Source organism: Hyperolius riggenbachi, chromosome 4 (genome assembly GCF_040937935.1).
Source record: "Hyperolius riggenbachi isolate aHypRig1 chromosome 4, aHypRig1.pri, whole genome shotgun sequence".
Classification (NCBI taxonomy): domain Eukaryota; kingdom Metazoa; phylum Chordata; class Amphibia; order Anura; family Hyperoliidae; genus Hyperolius; species Hyperolius riggenbachi.
Genome location: NC_090649.1, coordinates 364,878,457 through 364,900,069, shown reverse-complemented (window position 1 = coordinate 364,900,069; position 21,613 = coordinate 364,878,457).

Here is a 21,613-nt window from a genome sequence, read left to right as displayed (position 1 = left end):
TGGGCAATAAAATAATTTAAAATGGTTTATGCACAAAATGAAATTCACTGCAATCTAGCATGTATTGCACACAATACACATTAAAATAGAGCCTGAACTTGCATTTAAAGAGACACTGAAGCGAAAAAAAAATATGATATAGTGAATTGGTTGTGTACTATGAATAATTACTAGAAGATTAGCAGCAAAGAAAATATTCTCATACTTTTATTTTCAGGTATATAGTGTTTTTTTCTAACATTGCATCATTCTATAATATGTGCAGATTACACAACACTCAGCATTCAAAATGAGTCTTTCAGAGCAGTCTGTGAAGTAATGACCTCTCCTCTAGCAGAGAAAAAGTAAACAGTTCACTTACAGTTGAGATAATAAAAGTCAGATAACAGCCCTCTCCTCAACTAAGACTTAGTCGGAGAGTTAATGGCTTGTTTGCATAGAGATAACAACTGGAGTTTCTTAACTCTTCCTGTACTGGAAACAATTAGACTGATGTATCTGATCTTAATGTTTTATTTCTTAGCTGTACTACACATACAAATCATAATATCATATTTTTTTTTCGCTTCAGTGTCTCTTTAAAGCCAGTTGCTTTCAGCAGACTCCAGTTTTGTTAGCATTCATCTTTGCATTGTATGGATTTTTATGGTTTTGTTTGAGTTTACTTTAGACATAATAATTTATTAAGCTAGGTACACACTTTAAATATTTGTTAAGGATCACTTCAGGCAGAAGTTTAGGGATGATCACTGTATAGACACACCACTTGCCAATCAGTGTGTAGTGCTCTATAGGGACACGAAGGGGTGTGGTATCTTAACACCCTAGAAAAAAAAAAAGAAACAAGAGTCAAAAACAGGAGCCTAGATAGTGTAGTATGTTTTTTATTGAAGAGAGGAATTTGTAAATAAAAAGAGTTACTCATAAAGGTAAGTTGCAAGGGGGGCAACCATCCACTTGAAGCAGGTGAAGACAATTAACCCTACTCCACTCAGGATGTCCAGGCTGGACTGGATGTGTTCGTTCTCCTTGATAGAAAAGAATAGCTTTCACAATTGCTTCCACCATGTGAGGCCAGAACGGACCCACACAGCAGTTTGTGTAGGGGTATCTGTAAGCACAATAGGGGTAAAGAGGCACCCAGGTATGAATACAATTGAGTTAAAACCAATAATAAAATTGAAAGAAGGGGTGAGATGGCTTACATCAATGACAACAGTCTCATAAGACAAGAAGAGTTTATTTAGCACAGGCAACACATTTCACACGCCCAAGCCCACTTCCTCAGGCCAATAAAAGTGCCAGAGTATGGGAGCCAAATAGTATTGAGCGCCTCCTGCATAGAGAGGGGAGGGGAGAAGAGGCATAAGTGGCGCCATGCTGAGTTTTTTGACATTTATGCTGGCAGAAAGCACAGCGCACGAGGGAGATTGATCCTACTCAGTCACTGAAGTGAATGCCAGTGACATCGATGGACAATTGTGAATAGTTTAAATCTCTGTCTAAACCAATCAGAAATAATTGTTTCCAGGAAAGTCTAATGTGTATATAGCTGTGACCACCAATGCTCTTTCAAAACTGTGGAACATATGCATATGATCAATGACGGACAAAGCAAACAGTGGGCCCCTTTGCAGAATGAATGTGGGGGGCCCCATGAGAGTGGGTGTGGTCAGATCAACGGTGGATATAAAAATTGGCAATGACAAAAGTATGCATTCTGTAGGCACTGAATTAAGCACATATTTTCTATATATTCATTATGTCTCATACATGACCTGGGTTACAAGCAACTATCACTGTTCCTCTTGTAGCAGTGTCACAGATGTCCCTAAGAGAAAAATAAAAATGTGTAAAAATGTAAATGTACATGCCATTATTATTAATATTATCATGTATGTCATGTCTTTCACAGGAACCTACAATCTAATCCCTGCCATAGTCATAGTCTACATACTCTCTACCATATCATTATTATGTATTTATAAAGTATTATTATGTATTTATATAGTTCTGCTGCCCTCTTCTGCAGCACTTCACAATATACATATTTATAAAGAGGGACAGCCACAAGGGGGACAGCGGAGGGAAAGACAACTACATGGAAGGGAGAGACAGCTTCTGAATGGGCTGGGTACTGACACATACATGAACCTAGATGGTAATCTGGTCTTTACTGTAGTTCAGCTGCATGGGCCTCAGAGGATATAGGGCCCATGTGCGGCTGCACGGTCTACACAGGCATATGTCCCCCTCTGCATATGATTATCAGTTTGTTCAACCTATGCTGTGACCAGCAAAGTCAGAACTTACAAATCTATCACCTGATCAAACTAAACATGCCTCTCCGAGTTCTAGTACACAAAAGCCAGTCAACGTACCACAATCCAAAAACACTCTGAAATGCTAGACCAGCACCTAACTAAACTGGTCCTGGAGCAATAGATTGAAAGCTGATCTGAAGGCGGTGACATTACTTTATATACTCGACTATACGTCTAGAAATTTAGGTCTGGCTCACTTAATAAAAGTTTAGGGGTCGACTTATACACAAGTCACAAGCAACACTGAGTAATGCGCGTACTATTAGTGACATTCACATTTGCAGCAATTTACCCAGTGGTAAGTGACATTTTCTTGATAAAAGAAATGCCAAGAAAACACACGTCTGAATGCCCTGGCCACAACAATTAACAAGGAAAGGGGTAGGGGAAAATATTGGGCTGCAGGAAGAAGGGTGAATAATTGCTGCACTTGGGGATCTGGGGGAGTTATTTGCTGCACTTAAGGGACAGGAGGGGTTAATGACTGCAATACTGTATGCAGTTCAGACAGTAACCCCTCTGGTCCCCAAGTGCAGCCATTAACTTTGCTGGGTAGACTTATACTTTAGTCAATAAAAAAATCCAGCTTAAGAGGGTCAAATATTGGAGTCGACTTACAGTGGGTTGCAAAAGTATTCTGCCCCCTTGAAGTTTTCCACATTTTGCCATATTACTGCCACAAACATGAATAAATTTTATTGGAATTCCACATGAAAGACCAATACAAAGTGGTGTATACATGAGAATTGGAACGAAAATCATACATGATTCCAAACATTTTTTACAAATAAATAACTGCAAAGTGGGGTGTGCATAATTTTTCGGCCCCCTTTGATCTGAGTGCAGTTAGTTGCCTATAGACATTGCCTGATGAGTGCTAATGACTAAATAGAGTGCACCTGTGTGTAATCTAATGTCAGTGCAAATACAGCTGCTCTGTGAGGGCCTCAGAGGTTGTCTAAGAGAATATTGGGAGCAACAACACCGTGAAGTCCAAAGAACACACAAGACAGGTCAGGGATCAAGTTATTGAAAAAATTTAAAGCAGGCTTAGGCTACAAAAAGATTTCCAAAGCCTTGAACATCCCACAGAGCACTGTTCAAGTGATCATTCAGAAATGGAAGGAGTATGGCACAACTGTAAACCTACCAAGACAAGGGCATCCACCTAAACTCACAGGCCGAACAAGGAGAACGCTGATCAGAAATGCAGTCAAGAGGCCCATGGTGACTCTGGATGAGCTGCAGAGATCTACAGCTCAGGTGGGACAACTATTAGTCATGCACTGTACAAAGTTGGCCTTTATGGAAGAGTGGCAAGAAGAAAGGCATTGTTAACAGAAAGCATAAGAAGTCCCGTTTGCAGTTTGCCACAAGCCATGTGGGGGACACAGCAACCATGTGGAAGAAGGTGCCCTGGTCAGATGAGACCAAAATGGAACTTTTTGGCTAAAATGCAAAACGCTATGTGTGGCGGAAAACTAACAATGCACATCACTCTGAACACACCATCCCCACTGTCAAATATGGTGGTGACAGCATCATGCTCGGGAGGTGCATCTCTTCAGCAGGGACAGGGAAGCTGGTCAGAGTTGAGAAGATGGATGGAGCCAAATACAGGGCAAACTTGGAAGAAAACCTCTTGGAGACTGCAAAAGACTTGAGACTGGGGCGGATGTTCACCTTCCATCAGGACAATGCCCCTAAACATAAAGCCAGGGCAACAATGGAATGGTTTAAAACAAAACATATCTATGTGTTAGAATGGCTGTAACGATCGGTGTAACACAGAGAGGATCTGATTACCGGTGATCTGCAGTATCACCGAGAATGCAGATATATACCCGATTATTGATGATCTGCAGTATCACCGATAATCAGATATATCTCTAACCTCTGGACACCTGAGTAATATGAGTGTTTGTGCAACAGTAATACTTTGAGGAGAGCACCCGTATATAGGGTGCCAGGCAGTAAGAGATACTGTTCAGAGAACATGTTCCTTCCAATGGTCTGATGCTCCCCAAGGGGCGGAGCCAGGCTGAGAGTGGGAAGGACCAGAGAGTGAGTGACACTAATGGTGAAGTGTCACTGACAGGTCTGTGAACTATCTCCAAAGAGGGAAGATAGTTCTCGAGGTCGGACAGGCCAGGTCGGCAACAGACAGACAGATCAGATACAGAGACAGGAGACAGAATCGGAATCTAGAGACAAGCAGGGTTCAGCAACAGAGTATCAGATATAGCGAAGTACCTAATCAGAGATCAGAAGAGTGGTCAGGAAAGCAGAAGGTCATAACAAATAATCAACAATGCCTAGACTTGGATGTGAGCTCCAAGATCATCAACACTGCGGAACTGGTCTAGATAATAATACAGATGGTAACAGGATTCCTAGACTAAGGTGTGAGCTCCTTGGTCATCAACACCTTGGAAACTGGTCTAGATAATAACACAGATAATAACACAGATAATAACAGGATTCCTAGACTAAGGTGTGAGCTCCTTGGTCATCAACACCTAGGAAACTGGTCTAATGTAACACAGATACTGACAAGGTCTGAGTGCTACCACGTAGTGATCGCAACGCCAGACACCAGAAGAATGACCAGCACCCAGTATATATACACCAGCGCTCTCCTGCGCCTCCCCTAAGTGCTGGACCAATGAAAACTGAAAGAATTGTCAGCTGACCGGCCTGGTCAGCTGACATTCTTCTGGCTGTCATAAATGCTCTGCCTCTCCGCGCGCGCACGCGTCCTTCTGAACCTGTGTGGACAATCAGTCTCAGCCACACCAGATGTGTGTTGTAATGCCTCTACTGTTTTGGATGCGGAATCTGCCGCATCGCTGTCCGAGCGTGCGGCGTTTTCTCCGCGTTCAGCAGTACTGACAGAAGTAGGCCTATGCGTGCAAACCGCCGCGTCGGACGCGGAATCCGCCGCCCTGTTCTCTGGGCATGCGGCGTTTTTTCCGCGCTCCGTCCAGCCTGTGAATGCAGGTCTCTGCGCGCAACCTGCCATGTTGAACGCGGAATCAGCCGCCTTACTCTGAGTACTAGCGGCGGCTTTTCTGCGTTTTCTCACAGTACCCCCCCCCCCTGAGGAGTGGACTCTGGACAGCTAATACCCGGTTTCTCAGGATATAAAGCGTGGCATTCCCTTCTTAATTTGTCCGCATGCATGCGACACCCAGGTACCCATGTTCTCTCCTCAATACTATACCCCTTCCAGTGCACTAGATACTGTACCGAGTTCTGCACTACACGTGAGTCTAAAATCTTTTCTACTTCGTACTCAGGTTGGTCGTCTACCATCACAGGAGGAGGAGGAGTGGTACCCACATGGACTGCTGGTTTAAGCAGAGACACATGAAAAGATCTTACACCACGCATGCTGGCAGGAAGATCAATGGCATAAGTAACATTGTTGATCTTCCTGGTTACAGGAAAAGGGCCCACAAACCTGGGACCTAACTTGGGCGAGGGTTGTTTCAGGGTCAAATGACATGTGGACACCCAGACCAGGTCTCCTGGTCGGAATTTCCACTCCAAAGATCGTTTCTTGTCAGCTTGACCTTTCTGACTTTGAAAAGCCTTCTCCAAATTATTTCTCACGATTCCCCAAATGGCTTTAAATGATTTTTGCCAAGCCTCCAGAGCTGGAAACAGAGTGGAAGCTACTGGTAATGGGGAGAACTTGGGCAACTTTCCGGTTACCACCTGAAACTGAGAAAATGCAGAGGAAGAGCTTTTCAAATTATTGTGCGCAAATTCTGCATATGGCAAGAACTTGACCCAATCATTTTGCGCATCTGCAACATAACACCTTAAAAATTGTTCCAAAGACTGATTAACCCTCTCCGTCTGACCATTGGTCTGTGGGTGGTAGCCCGACAAAAATGACAGTTCCATGCCCATTTGATGACAAAATGCCCTCCAAAATCTAGAAACAAATTGGACTCCCCGATCTGACACTATGTTTTCCGGAATGCCATGTAGTGGGAAAACGTGGATGATGAAAAGATCGGCAAACTCCTGGGCCGAGGGGAGTCCTTTCAAGAGCACAAATTGGGCCATTTTACTGAAACGGTCGACTACCACCCAAATGACCGACCTGCCTTCAGACCTTGGAAGCTCACCCACAAAATCCATGGACAAATGGGTCCACGGTTCACTCGGGGTGGGCAAAGGCTGCAACGTTCCCACAGGTGCCAGACGGGAGGGTTTGCTTTTAGCACACACTGCACACTCTCTAACATACTCCTTGCAGTCTGTTGCCAGAGAAGGCCACCAAGCACACCTAGCAACCAAGTCTTGTGTTCTGGAGGCCCCCGGATGCCCAGCATTCTTGTGCGAGTGGAACATCTGCAAAATCTGGAGACGAAATGGCAGTGGTACAAACATAACCCCTTCAGGCTTTTCCTCAGGGAAATCCTGCTGGAAGGGACTTAAAGTCTCCGTCCAGTCCTTCCAAGTCTCTGTGGCTCCCAGCACTATTTTCTGTGGGACAATGGTCTCTGGGTCTGAGGGCTGTGCTGTCTCCGGCTCAAAACATCTGGACAAGGCATCCGCCTTAATGTTTTTACTACCCGGAGTGTACGTAATTACAAATCTAAATCTCGAGAAAAACAGTGACCACCGAGCCTGACGGGGGCTTAATCTCTTAGCCCCCTCAATGTATTCCAAATTTTTGTGATCAGTGTAAACTGTAATCGTATGTTCTGCTCCTTCTAGCCAATGACGCCATTCTTCAAAGGCCAACTTAATGGCTAGGAGCTCCCTGTTGCCTATATCGTAGTTTTTTCTCTGCTGGTGAAAACCTCCGAGAGAAATAGGCACACGGGTGTAATCTTCCCTGCAGCCCAGAGCGTTGAAACAGTACAGCCCCTACCCCGACTTCAGAGGCGTCAACCTCTACAATAAATGGATAAGAGGTGTCTACCTGTCTCAAAATGGGTGCAGAGCAAAACAGTTCTTTCAAAGTGGAGAAAGCAGCCAGAGCTTCGGGGGACCAGTGGTTGGTATCTGCCCCTTTCTTTGTGAGACAGGTGAGGGGTGCTACGACTGTGGAGTACCCCTTTATGAACCTTCTATAGTAATTAGCAAACCCTAAAAATCTCTGGAGAGATTTGAGTCCTACTGACTGAGGCCATTCCAGGACAGTAGAGACTTTGGCAGGATCCATAGAAAGGCCCGAGGTGGAAATTATGTATCCCAGAAAAGCGACAGATGTCACCTCAAAAATGCATTTCTCCAATTTGGCATAAAGCCTGTTTTGTCTAAGCTTGTGCAGCACAAATTTGACATGAGACCTGTGCTCAGAGAGGTTGTCTGAGAAGATTAATATATCGTCCAGGTATATTAGGACAAATTTACCCAACACCTCCCTGAAAACTTCATTGATGAGTTCCTGAAAGACGGCCGGGGCGTTACACAACCCGAAGGGCATCACCAGGTACTCGCAATGCCCGTCGGGTGTGTTAAAGGCTGTCTTCCATTCATCGCCCTCTCTGATCCGCACCAGGTTGTATGCACCCCGCAAATCCAATTTCGAAAAAATCTTAGCATTGGTGACTTGAGTGAATAAATCGTCTATCAAAGGTAATGGATAGCGATTTTTAACTGTGATCTTATTCAGTCCCCGGTAATCAATGCATGGCCGAAGGCCTCCATCTTTCTTTTTTTACAAAAAAGAAACCTGCTCCGGCAGGCGACCGGGAGGGGCGAATTAATCCTTTAGCTAAGTTTTCACGGATGTACTCTTGCATGGCCACCTTTTCTGGCCCAGACAAATTGTAGAGATGACCTCTAGGGGGCATACAACCTGATCGAAGATCAATGGGGCAATCGAAAGGGTGATGTGGAGGTAGTTTATCGGCAGCTTTGGAACAAAACACGTCCGAAAACTCAGCATATTGTTCTGGAACTCCCTCCACATGAATCCTGGTCTGGCCTAAGGTCACCTTCACTAAACAATGATGAAAACAATGGGCTGACCAGCTCGTTAGCTGACCAGTAGCCCAATTTATCTGAGGGGAGTGAAGGTGTAACCACGGCATGCCAAGGATGACTGCGGAGGTTGTTATACGCAACACAAAAAACTGCAATTTCTCTCTATGCAGCACCCCTATAGTGACTTCCACCTCTGGTGTCTGGGACAGAAAATGGTTACGCTGCAGGGGTGAATCATCCACTGCCGTAACCTGGAGGGGTGGTTTTACCGGGGTGAGCAGAATACCCAATCTCTTAGCAAATTCGTAATCCATAAAATTAGCCGCTGAGCCTGAATCAATGAAGGCCTCAGAGACTTCAGATTTATTATCCCATGTAATCATACAAGGAAGAAGTAATCGCTTATCCTCTAGGTGTAAAAGTTGTACGCCTAGGGTATTACCCCCAACTACTCCTAGGCAGTAGCGTTTCCCGATTTCTTAGGGCAATTTCGCCTCTCTTAAGGCAATTTCGCCCCCCCTCTGCACAATAAAGACACAACTGCTCAGAAATCCTGCGTCTCCGCTCCACTTGAGACAGTTTTGACCGACCAATCTGCATTGGCTCGGGTGGAGGTGAAACGGGAGGAGATGGAGTCACAGGAGGCGCAGCGTAGGACACCATTTTAACATTGCTCCTACCCCGGGTCTGCCTTTGATAGCGTAACCTGCGATCAATCCTAATGGCCAATGAAATGGCCTCATCGACGGTTTTTGGTTCAGGCTGACTTAACATAAGGTCAGAGACCTCATCTGATAATCCTGATAAAAAACAGTCTAAATGGGCATAGGTGTCCCACCTGGCTGAAACTGACCACCTCCTAAATTCGGCGGCATACTCCTCGACCGGACTCTTGCCTTGACACAACAACTTGAGCTTCCGCTCAGAAGTCGAGACAAGGGGCTTGATTCACAAAGCGGTGCAAAGTGTTTGCACGCCTGTGAAAAGCCCTTTATCACGCCTAAACTCAGTTTAGGAGTGATAAGAAGAAACTCGCGCGATCTCCCGCGCGCAAAGTTTTGCGCGCGTAGCGCACCGCGCTGCGCGCGCAGTGTGCCGTGCTTCGCGCGCAGCGTCCATTGAGCCCTATGGGACTTTGCGCGCGCAGCGCGGTGCGCTACGCGCGCAAAACTTTGCGCGCGGGAGCTTCGCGCGAAGAGCAGCACAAATCGGTGATAACTCAGCTTTGCACCGCTTATCACGCCTAAAGTCTTTTAGGCGTGATAACTGAGTTATCACCGCTTTGTGAATCAAGCCCAATGTCTGGTTCGTCGTAAATTACTGCCATAGCTTTAAAAAATTTGTCTACGGAGGTTAAGGCTAAATCTCCGGTGGGCAGACTGTATGCCCAGGTCTGAGAATCGCCTGATAACAAAGTCTTAATAAATGTGACCCTTTGGGTCATGGTTCCTGAAGATCTAGGTCTCAACTCAAAGTATGACAACACTCTACTCCTAAAATTTCGAAAGTCAGATCTGTGACCAGAAAATTTTTCAGGTACAGGCATACGTATGTCTGTGCTAGGAGGGGATCGCACCTCATCCACAGCCGTCTGAAGGGTTTGTAAAGAACCGGACAAAGCGTCAATCATCGCTTTGTGATTACCCAGCACTTGGTTGATGGTCTCCACCGAAGTGGTAAGTGCGCCCAGACGGTCAGTGTGTGCGTCCATTAGTATTTTTTGGTCTGGCGTTCTGTAATGATCAGTGTAACACAGAGAGGATCTGATTACCGGTGATCTGCAGTATCACCGAGAATGCAGATATATACCCGATTATTGATGATCTGCAGTATCACCGATAATCAGATATATCTCTAACCTCTGGACACCTGAGTAATATGAGTGTTTGTGCAACAGTAATACTTTGAGGAGAGCACCCGTATATAGGGTGCCAGGCAGTAAGAGATACTGCTCAGAGAACAGGTTCCTTCCAATGGTCTGATGCTCCACAAGGGGCGGAGCCAGGCTGAGAGTGGGAAGGACCAGAGAGTGAGTGACACTAATGGTGAAGTGTCACTGACAGGTCTGTGAACTATCTCCAAAGAGGGAAGATAGTTCTCAAGGTCGGACAGGCCAGGTCGGCAACAGACAGACAGATCAGATACAGAGACAGGAGACAGAATCGGAATCTAGAGACAAGCAGGGTTCAGCAACAGAGTATCAGATATAGCGAAGTACCTAATCAGAGATCAGAAGAGTGGTCAGGAAAGCAGAAGGTCATAACAAATAATCAACAATGCCTAGACTTGGGTGTGAGCTCCAAGAACATCAACACCCCGGAACTGGTCTAGATAATAATACAGATGGTAACAGGATTCCTAGACTAAGGTGTGAGTTCCTTGGTCATCAACACCTTGGAAACTGGTCTAGATAATAACACAGATAATAACACAGATAATAACAGGATTCCTAGACTAAGGTGTGAGCTCCTTGGTCATCAACACCTAGGAAACTGGTCTAATGTACCACAGATACTGACAAGGTCTGAGTGCTACCACGTAGTGATCGCAACGCCAGACACCAGAAGAATGACCAGCACCCAGTATATATACACCAGCGCTCTCCTGTGCCTCCCCTAAGTGCTGGACCAATGAAAACTGAAAGAATTGTCAGCTGACCGGCCTGGTCAGCTGACACCCTTCTGGCTGTCATAAATGCTCTGCCTCTCCGCGCGCGCACGCGTCCTTCTGAACCTGTGTGGACAATCAGTCCCAGCCACACCAGACGTGTGTTGTAATGCCTCTACTGTTTTGGATGCGGAATCCGCCGCATCGCTGTCCGAGCGTGCGGCGTTTTCTCCGCGTTCAGCAGTACTGACAGAAGTAGGCCTATGCGTGCAAACCGCCGCGTCGGACGCGGAATCCGCCGCCCTGTTTTCTGGGCATGCGGTGGTTTTTACGTGCTCCGTCCAGCCAGTGAATGCAGGTCTCTGCGCGCAACCGGCCATGTTGAACGCGGAATCAGCCGCTTTACTCTGAGTACTAGCGGCGGCTTTTCCGCGTTTTCTTACAATGGCCCAGTCAAAGTCCAGATCTAAATCCAATCGAGAATCTGTGGCAAGATCTGAAAAATGCTGTTCACAAACGCTGTCCATCTAATCTGACTGAGCTGGAGCTGTTTTGCAAAGAAGAATGGGCAAGGATTTCAGTCTCTAGATGTGCAAAGCTGGTAGAGACATACCCTAAAAGACTGGCAGCTGTAATTGCAGCAATAGGTGGCTCTAAAAAGTATTGACTCAGGGGGACGAATAATTACGCACACCCCACTTTGCAGTTATTTGTAAAAAATGTTTGGAATGATGTATGATTTTCGATCCAGTTCTCACATGTACACGTGGAATTCCAATAAAATTGATGCATGTTTGTGGCAGTAATGTGACAAAATGTGGAAAACTTCAAGGGGGCCGTATACTTTTGCAACCCACTGTATACACGAGGTCGACTTGTATTTGAGGATTTACAGGTATATTTATGCACCTATGTACTCTTCAATGTGCTGCATGTTTGTCAGAAAATCAGAAAATCCCATTAGAAAATGCACTGCAGTTTTGTATACTTAGAGTTTGCTAGATTATTATTGATTTAATTGTGCAATTAGCTGTGCAGTCTGCGTTCTGAAATATATAATTGTCACAATTTTAACACAAAGTCCACTTGCTACTGGAAATTAAAAAGTGCTTTGTGTGGGACAAAGTACACTTGGAAACATAATTTGCCAAATGTCTGCAAAACACTTGGCTGCTTGTGGTATACTCCATCACAAGGGAAATTACAGTGATTGCCTTGGCTGCAAAAAACACACACACACTAGGGGTCTCCTGAGGAATACAATGTGTGGTAGTTCATTATGAAGTCTATTCATCTTCCAGACATTTATTATTAGGATTTCTTGGTATTTATGTGTGTCTTGTCTATAGGACAAACAGCTTTAATCATCTGTGATATAGCTTGATGACTGATAACAGGAATGAGTCATATATAATGCTAGGCAAGTATTGCAAAACAGTAGAAAATTAATAACAGTAGCAGAAATCATATTAAACCCCTACCTAGGGCACAGGACCCCTCTTTCAGTTATTCAAAATGGATACACCTAGTGTGCATACAGGCCTCGGAAGAAGCTAGGTGCACACCACACGAAATGGTCGTAAGGTCGTGCACCCCCTGGTGCCCACAGCTGCCACCTCCACCTCCGCATACCACATACTATAAGTATACTCTAAAATTGTCTATACCAGGATTGCTGCTTGCACTGGATTTGCACTTTATGTTCGTATGCAGATTTCATATTAAAGCTATATTGCCAGACTATTTCAATTCTTGGATTATTTATTTTGCACTTGCACCCTTCAAGTCTTTAGCATATACAGTAGCAAGAAAAAGTGCATGAACCCTTTAGAATTATATGGATTTCTGCACAAATTGGTCATAAAATGTGATCTGGTCTTCATCTAAGTCGCAGCAATAGACAATCACATTCTGCTTAAACTAATACCCTACAAACAATTAAATGTTTCCATGTTTTTATTGAACACATCATGTAAACATTCACAGTGCGGGCGGAAAAAAGTATGTGAATCCTTGATTTTAATAACTGGTTGAAACTCCTTTGGCAGCAATAACTTCAACCAAACGTTTCCTGTAGTTGCAGATCAGACGTGCACAATGGTCAGAAGTAATTCTTGACCATTCCTCTTTACAGAACTGTTTCAGTTCAGCAATATGCTTGGTATGTCTGGTGTAAATCGCTTTCTTGAGGTCATGCCACAGCATCTCAATTGGGTTGAGATCAGGACTCTGACTGGGCCATCTCTCTGGTATCCTCCCATGAACTCCAGTCTTGTTTAGTGTTTTTTACATATCGTAGATTCGCTAACATGGATGTTAGCATATGCCAGAGACTTTTGTAAGTCTTTAACTGATGCTCTAGGATTCTTCTTCACCTCGTTGAGTATTCGGCGCTGTGCTCTTGCAGTCATCTATACAGGACGGTCACTCCTAGGGAGAGTAGCAGCAGTGCTGAATTTTCTCCATTTATACACAACTTGTCTTACCATGGACTGATAAACTATAACCCTTTTGCTTTATGCAAGTCAACAATGTTTAATCATAGGTTTTCTGAGAGCTCTTTTGTGCAAAGTATCATTCACATCAGGCAATGCTTCTTGGGAAAAGCAAACCCAAAACTGGTGTGTGTTTTTTATAGGGCAGGGCAGCTGTATCCAACACCTCCAATCGCATCTCATTGATTGGACTCAAGCTGCCTAACACCTCACTGCAATTAGCTCCTGGAGATGTCATTCCTCTAGAGGTTCAAATTCTTTTTCCACCTGCACTGTGAATGTTTACATGGTGTGTTCAATAAAAACATGGAAACATTTAATTATTTGTGTGGTGTTAGTTTAAGCAGACTGTGATTGTCTATTGTTGTGACTTTGATGAAGATCAGATCACATTTTATAACCAATTTGTGCATTAATCCATATAATTCCAAAGGATTCACATACTTTTTCTTGCTACTGTAGCTGTTTTGTTGAGGTGTATCACTGCAGCATGTTGTGGATTGATCCATTGTTATAACAACTGTTGTCTGACTGCCTGCCACCCTCTTTCCAATGGTTAGGAACAGGATAGTAGGAGGTGTGGGGAGGTAGTGGGGTTAGGGATACATAAAGGGAGCCAAGGAAGCAAATAGTTAAATACTGGGCCATATCCACATACTGAATCCACATGTACAGCAGAGAATTAATCAATGTTGAATAATTAACAGATCTATTTTAAGTCAGGATACATGCTGCCGGCTTGACTAGGGGATGATTGATATGCAGGGTCGGACTGGGACACCAAGGGCCCACCAAGGAAGTTTCAGCCTGGGGCCCACCCCCCTCTCCTCCTCCTCCCCCCCCCCCCATTTTGGGCTCACATACACATGTACTCTAGAAATTTTGCATGACTGTATGGTAGGGAATAGATTGTGAGCAATTCTGAGGACAGTCTCCAATAGGGATATGTCTAAATGCGAAACTAAATGGGTGTCACCATGCACTGGAACATCGGCGTGGTCATGATGAGTCATGGGCAGACTTAAAAAAAAAAAATACAAAACACAAAATAAGTAGCGGCGTTATTCACAGAGATTAGGTCCGACCAGATACATTGTATATTCAAGTAGTTACATGCCTCATGATAATTCATCAAGTAGTCAAATGGCAGCAGATACCCCCACAAAATGCAATCAGGTTAACGGCAGATACCCCCACACAATGCAATCAGGTTGGTGGCAGATACCCCCACAAAATGCAATCAGGTTGACGGCAGATACCCCCACACAATGCAATCAGGTTGACGGCAGATACCCCCACAAAATGCAATCAGGTTGACGGCAGATACCCCCACAAAATGCAATCAGGTTGACGGCAGATACCCCCACAAAATGCAATCAGTTTGGCTGCAGATACCCCCACAAAATGCAATCAGTTTGGCTGCAGATACCCCCACACAATGCAATCAGTTTGGCTGCAGATACCCCCACACAATGCAATCAGGTTGGCTGCAGATACCCCCACACAATGCAATCAGGTTGGTGGCAGAGATACCCCCACACAATGCAATCAGGTTGGTGGCAGAGATGCCCCCACACAATGCAAGTCCCCCCCAGCTTGGAAGGGGGGGCAGAGGGCACAGATCAGCGGGGAAGCCTCCCCCCCTCCCTCACCTAGGGCCCCCCCTTCCGCGCACCCCCCTCCTCGAGAAGTGCAGCCAGCAGCTAGCGGAGTATAGCTTACCAGCTTCAGATGATGCTATCTCCGCTCCGCATGCCGCTGCTGCCCTGCTGGTCTCTGTCTCCTGTAGTGACGCTGTCCAATCACGCTCTAGCAGGAAGTACTGCGAGAGCGTGATTGGACAGCGTCACACACTACAGTCAGAGACCAGCAGGGTAGCGGCATGCGGACTCGGAGCGGAGATAGCATCATCTCTGTAGCTATTCTCCGCTCGCTGCTGGCTGCACTTCTGGAGGAGGGGGGTGCGCGGAAGGGGGGGGCCCTAGGTGAGGGAGGGGGGACGCTTCCCCCCTCCCCGCCGCTCTGTGCCCAATTCCCCCCCTTCCAAGCTGTGCCCCCCTCCAGTGGCGTAGCTAGGGTGTTTGACACCCGGTGCGGATAATTTACCAACACCCTCCCCCAAAAAAGCAAAGCGCGCAGCGACAAAAAAAATGGGTGTGGACATGACATCACATGGGTGGGGGGTAATTGTAATGTAACTGTAACAGTAAGGCAGTGGGCTAATATAGGTAGCCAGAATAGTTTCCCTCAGCATAGGTTAGATAGGTAGGTGCCCCCAGTATAGGTTAGTTAGGTAGGTGCCTCCAATATAGGTAGCCAGTATAGTTGCTGTAGGCTTAAAACTTATCTTAAACAAATATAAAACAATTATAAACTAACTTTAAATTTGATTAGTCAGATAATTTGGTCAGCACATGGCATGCCAAGTGATTCTGACTATATGAATTAATACACAGACAAGAGCGGTCAGGTATCAATAGCCAGAATGAGGTTTAATAGGAAGGGGAGCAGTATATATAAAGTTTCTCAAACCGCAAATTTGGAACATGCGCAGAAGCTACAGTATACATCTTATAGGGAAACTTATAGGGAAACTTATAAAAAATCTCTAAACCTTTTGTTACAGGAAATCAACAAGTGTGAAATTGTTTGGCTGTGCGCCCAGAACATGTGGTGGGAAATGTATCATAGGTGTGACAACGGATATAAGCTTGTGGTTTAGGCTTCAAAAGAAGTTATCTGCTTAGCGACATTCAATATAATGGCCAAATCATACTATTACATCCCACCCTATCATATGGAAATACAAAGTATATGTGATTAACTTAGGCTGGACAATATGGTGACCTTAGGCCTATGAATCACCCTCTGCTAAGCCTCAGTACCAATTACCTTAACTAACAGTTCCAGCTAATACAGCAGATATCATAGTTTCTTATATATGTGTTTTAATATATGAAGATACAAAATGGAGGATGCTATGCATGTACTGTCCTATTTCTGAACTATTGACAGGATGCATGGGTTGGTAGGGGTTTTATTGTTGGGTGTGTTACTATCAGATAGAGGCAAGAAGAGGCATTGTGGTTTGTGTTACAGGAAAGAGCTTTTGCAAAATTACCTTTAATATCAAGATCGTATAATGTTGTTAATATATGTCCTTATATGTAACTAATATAACCAATATGGACGCCTCTGAACAACATGGCGTCTGACCAGTTGCTAAGCACTGCAAAGCCTTATGATATGCCTTGCGGTTTACAGAACTAAGCAATTCCTAACACTATGTTTATATGAGTATATGTTCCTGTCTATCTTACTATATGGCTATAGTATGAGCAAGCAAAGGAATATGTGTTAGATATATTAGGTATAGCAAATGAGTAATAAGGGTCCCCAAGGGTCACTCCCACATTCCCCTCTTTCCAGTTATGCCAATAACTGGACATCCAATCAGACCTCTATAGGTGAACTTCTCGTTAGAACCCTGTAGGTCCTCCCTCTTTTCTAATAGTGAGATGCTCTTGAGCCCTAAGGGCTAAATACTGCACATAAATGTGGGTAGGAGTAGGTGTGGGTGATGTACACCTTTGAATACAGCACATGAGCAGTCTATATCCCAGGTAAATGAATAAAATTGAGGCTATGATACACAGGATGAATGTCAGCAGCTTCTTAACCCATCCAGTTAACCATGAAAAATTAAAGAAGTCTGCCCAGGAGGTATCTACACCAGAGTTCTGAGGGTCCTAAATCATAATGACAACTTGCTATTATCAACAATCAATTGACTGGATGGGTCAATGATAGTTGATAGCAGGATAGGTAATAAAAACTAATTATTAATAAGAAAAGCAAACAGGGGCCCGGGAATATCCTCCCCCTGGCTTCTTCAGGCTCTAGGTAGCCGGTCTTCAAGGACTTTATAACTGATTCACCTCCTTTGTTCGTGGCCTGGCTACCACCTTTGCCGTTGATCTCCTCAACCTCTGATTGTTCGTGGCCTGGCTACCACCTTTGCCGTTGATCTCCTCAACCTCTGATTGGAACCTTCACTTTGCTCGCATGGACCCAAGTGGGTGTCCCCTCCATCAGGACAGCTGTCACAGCCACAACCTTGGTGAGTGGCCCATAGGGGAAATGGTCAGACTTTCTCCCTCTGGTCAGGCTCTGTACCACTACGACTACTACCACATCTCCAGGACGGAACCCTTCGGTTGGATCCTGTGAACAAAAAGGAAAAGTGCGAGCAAACGTTTCTTTCAATTTAGCCAAAATTCACAATCATCTTTTTATGGTCCTATTCATCCTCTACACCACCCGAGCCTAACCGAGACACGGCGAATCTGATTCTCGACGATACTACGCGACATTCCGTTCATGTGACGTCGCTGCCGGCGAGTACACGGCTTTAGGGATTGTATAGAGGACGACATTTCCACCAGGTTCATTTTGAGATTATGTTCTAATACCCATGGTTCACGAGTAATATAATCTTCATTCTTACACATTCACATCTACATCAGGTTTACATTGCTAACACACATCATCATACTCAGCATCATACACTCATACACAAACACAAAACTAATCCTGTGGAGTGATTCTAACATCTCTCCAGCATTCCCTCCCCTCTTTGCTCAAGTATTAAATTTTTCCATGTTGATGCCTATATTAGACCAGATACGTAATAATTTTAGGTGATATTGGGGCCTATAGTTTTTCAGAACCCCCCAAAAATAACATAAGTGAAAAATAATAAAATCAAGTACCCCAAAAGAGTATGTATATATGTATGGAGATTTTGAAACTGCAGACAATCTACACCGCGATTGTCAACACAAAAAAAAACAAAAACAAAAAAACAGCAAAAAACGAAATAAGCTCAATTAAGCGTCACTAATTCTGCAGCCTGTATCAATATTATATGTGGTAAATACATAAGGAAATGTGGTATGAGAAACACTAACAATATTTTAAAGGAAACTATGCTTCAGGGATGGGAATGGTTTATCATTATATATCACTACCTGACAGGGATGATTTTACTTCTAAACTGAAAAGATTTTTAACTAAACGCATAGAGCCTTATAGTAGACTCAAAATTCAGAAAAATTGGAATAATGTCCTAACTTGTAAGCAATACATGATATGTGATACTAACAGATAACAATGTGACCCAAAGGTACATGCGTTGCCTTAATGATCTGCTGTAAGTGCATGCAGCAAGCTGCATACCCTGTACAGATATTCTGTGTAGCCTCAATGTTTCTCCATCATTTTTCAGATGAATATGGCTTTCACGGTTTTACAACAATCTCTAAAATACAGTACAAACAATACACAATGTAATATTTCCTCAGCAGTGGCATTTAGATATATTGATGTTACAATAGCTGTGCTTTATCAGTGTGGCTTGGAGGAGCAGTTCCTTTATCAACCTCTGGGTGGCGCAGAGGGGTGTGGCAGCATTAAAGAGAGCTGTGGCAGCAGGGTGAGGCATTACACTGGTGGAGCAGGCCAGTAATTTTTTATATTTGTGGAGCATCAGAGTCAGACATAGTACAATTGCAAGACACATAGCATTTTCAACAATTACTTTGCAGTGACTCTGCATGCCTATCTGCTGGGATCTGTGACAGGATTTAACAAAAATACAGCCTAACAACCATGTTACAATATTCAAAAAGAAACAATTCATGGAGCACCATTGAGTAATAATGTATGAATCATATACCTCCAAAGCATAAACTGCATCAGGTATATAAATTCTGTTCAAAAATGAACACTTCTATTGACTTCATTTACCTATCAACAATCACTGTGGCAAAACTGTACTTTAATCACACGCATTATAGGTCTGGGTGACAAATGCTACCTTATTAATAACTGACAAAGGGTTTCATTAACAGCTCTCAGATACGTATTTATATGTGAAATATTTTGACAGTTGAATTGACTGATGCTCTATTATTTATTTTTATTTATTTTATACCGTTTTTTTTTTATATCAGTAGGTGCAAAAACATGCTACTCCAGGAAAGAATCTTTATAGAAAAATACAAATAATCGTAAAACAATATTTTTATGACTAGGGCAAACCCCCCTTTTTTTTAAAAGATCACATAAAGACCACACACCCACCTTATTGTAGGACACTAGCCAAGAGATAAAAAGAAAATATAAAAATAATATGCAAACCAACCACTGCCTCAGAACGGTATCTATACTATTATTCCTGGATTCTATCAAAAAGTTTATCTCTAATACCTAGATTTAGCACAGAAACCTGCACATATTGTGGAAGGAATATTTAAAGAAACAGCAACAATATATGGGTAGCAGTAACAATATTTACCCTAAAACTTTAATGAGATATTTTACTATTTTTTTTTTTTAAAAGCATCTCTTTCTAGGCATACCTTTCATGGGTTCTACTACTTTTAAATAGGATTTTAAGCTACAGTTGAATTTGTGGTTTTACAAAAGTTGCTGATCATTCAAACCTTGGCTAAATGTCAGAATAAATTTATTACACTTTTAGACTAGGCTCACAGAGTTTACTTGCATAAAGCACAAGTTAAAATGAGTGTGAACTTGCAATGGAGATTGGACATAGAATTTAATACAAAGACTGCATGCAGCAAGTTAGAATAACACGATCCATTACTGTGAACAAGTCCATAGAATATTATGGGCAGTAAGTTGACATGCAGAATTTTCTCAACCGAGCACTGTGAACCCGGTCCCAAACTCAATGACTAAATCTTCCTAATCTGTAAAATTTACATACCTCTGAACTTTCTACACCTATTTAATCAATCTTAAATAATCTGATACATTTTCTAACTCATTAGATAAGTAAAAACATTTGCAATACAGCTCAACTAATAGACAGTTTCACTTTTGATGTAAAAAAACTCAGAGTCATCAGCGCTTAAAAAGGAGACACTCTGAATAAAAACCCTCACCTCAAACATAAGTCATAAAATATATTTGTACTCTGCCATTAGCAGAATAGCAATTAAATGTCACTCACTATTCTGAAAAGGAAAAAAAACTATCACTAACTAGGCTGAAGCTCAAACCACTACGTAACAAGCTAAGTTTCACTTTCAGGTGACCACACGTCTCCCAGCCTGAGAAAGAATCTTCCCATCTATTTACAGAGACTGCTGCCCAATAATAGTTAAAATTTAACCCTACCTAATATAATACTGAAGACACAAACAACAGAGCTCTCTCATAGCCGGCCACAATCTCTCATACACAATACGTGATGCCCTTAAAGGACCAGACATACCATATTTTCATATGCCCACTCAGCCTAATACTAATCCACATTCTCAGTAAACAATACAACAAACAAACATGCAACATGTTTTTTTTCTAATGACATTTCCACTGACCTCAATCTTTTAACCAACAACAATCATTCAACCCACACACGCTATTAGTGGTGCTCAAATACCCCTTTTCAAAATTCGAGTTAGGTCGAATTCGAATAGTAAATTATTCGAGATCAGTCGAATATTCGAGTCGAATAATTTTTACTATTCGATTCGACCTCGGACTTCGAGCTCACTATTCGAGTCGGTATTCGAGCTCATTATTCGAGCTGACTATTCGAAATGGCCTTAAATAGCTTCCAACACTTGTTTTGAGGGTGAATGATGCAAGAAACCTCTTTTTTTCCAAGTAACAACAGCAAGTGATTATGTGGGGATGTTCCTTTAAAAAAAAAAAGTTGAAAAGAGAAGTTGTGTCCAGAAATTTGTTCAGTACTGTATATACTTCTTCTTCTTCTTCTTTATCTTCTATATCTTCTTCTTCTTCTTCTTCTTCTTCTTCTATATCTTCTTCTTCTATATCTTCTTCTTCTATATCTTCTTCTATATCTTCTTCTTCTTTTATATTGTCTTCTTCTTCTTCTTCTTCATCTTCTTCATCATCATCTTCTTCTTCTTCATCTTCTTTTTCTTCATCTTCTTCATCTTCTTCTTCATCTTCTTCTTCATCTTCTTCATCTTCTTCTTCATCTTCTTCATCTTCTTCATCTTCTTCTTCTTCTTCTTCTTCTACATCTACTTCATCTTCAACTTCTTCATCTTCTTCTTCTTCTTCATCTTCTTCATCATCTTCATCTTCTTCATCTTCTTCATCTTCTTCATCTTCTTCTTCTTCATCATCTTCATCTTCTTCTTCATCTTCTTCTTCATCATCATCTTCATCTTC